This window comes from Crocuta crocuta, unplaced genomic scaffold, assembly GCF_008692635.1.
Source record: "Crocuta crocuta isolate KB4526 unplaced genomic scaffold, BGI_CrCroc_1.0 scaffold162, whole genome shotgun sequence".
Lineage (NCBI taxonomy): Eukaryota > Metazoa > Chordata > Mammalia > Carnivora > Hyaenidae > Crocuta > Crocuta crocuta.
Window position 1 is genome coordinate 9480630 of NW_027529433.1, and position 1039 is coordinate 9481668.

At 46.0% G+C, this 1039-nt stretch overlaps 1 non-coding gene across 1 annotated transcript; it reads right to left on the reverse strand.

Moving 5' to 3' along the window:
- Positions 1 to 361: 361 nt before the first annotated feature.
- Positions 362 to 468, reverse strand: LOC144228130 (U6 spliceosomal RNA). The gene has a single exon (XR_013334122.1). It is a non-coding gene; the product is annotated as a U6 spliceosomal RNA (small nuclear RNA).
- Positions 469 to 1039: the final 571 nt, after the last annotated feature.

The window sequence follows — 1039 nt, forward strand, 5'->3', positions numbered from 1 at the left end:
AGACATTATGTATAGAGGCTAAGCAAAGGCCTGGCCCATGATCACTGCTCAATGAATGCCAGCAAAGGTATCATCATTATTATTCTTTCAGGGGAGTGAGCCTTTGCTTGTCCTGCCTCCCAGCCTACCGGCTTTTTTTTAAGCTGGCATTTTCTCACTTCTTAGATCTGTAGAAATGACATGTTTGCACATAAATTTCAGGTGTAACTCAGCTTCACTCACATGTCATAGACTGCTTTACAGGAATGTTTTTCTAGGGAAATGCCACAATTTCATTATTCAGTGCTTCATGTTGTGCTTTGACTCATGCCGTTTCCTCTGAGTTCATCCATCAAGGGTGGTGGTTTGCTGGGGAACTGCACAAAATACAGAGCGCTTTGTGAATGTGTGTGTCATCCTTACACAGGGGCCATGCTCATCTTCTCTGTTTCGTTCCAATTTTAATATAGGTGCTGCTGAAGCAAGCACTAGGCTACTGGCCATCTCCTCTCTGGGAGGCAGTGCAAAGAAGAAGGGAGCAAACAGAGCCTGGAATCGCTCTGCCGGGGTCAATCCATGCCTCTGCCACCTTTTTGCTGTTTAAATTTGGGCACATTCCATTATCTCCCTGTGTTCATAATCCATCTCTGCAAGTGGAGAGACAAGAGAATCTGTCTCCTAGGGGTGCTTTGAGGATTAATGCATTCATCCACAAGAAGCTCTTCACTTGGTGCTGGGTGAGTGCCTACGTCTCACGTCCAGGCAGGACATGACACAGTGCCTGTCATTGGCTTGGCACTCAGCAAATCACTCTTTGCTGGTTTGAATCTAATGTAATAGACCAGTTACCTTTGGTTCCTCCCTGTTTCCCCTTCTCCCAGGTTCCATTGAAAGTCTTTCAACACATGCCCTGTGAAAAACAACAGAGTGGGTGAATGCTTGTTTTCTAGGATCTGAGCAATTTCTCGGGATGCAGGATTTTCAGTCCTAAACCAGGATGGGCCTATGCAAACCAGAATGGTTTGTCACCTGACTACTACTCGCATCTCCCAAGGCTGTG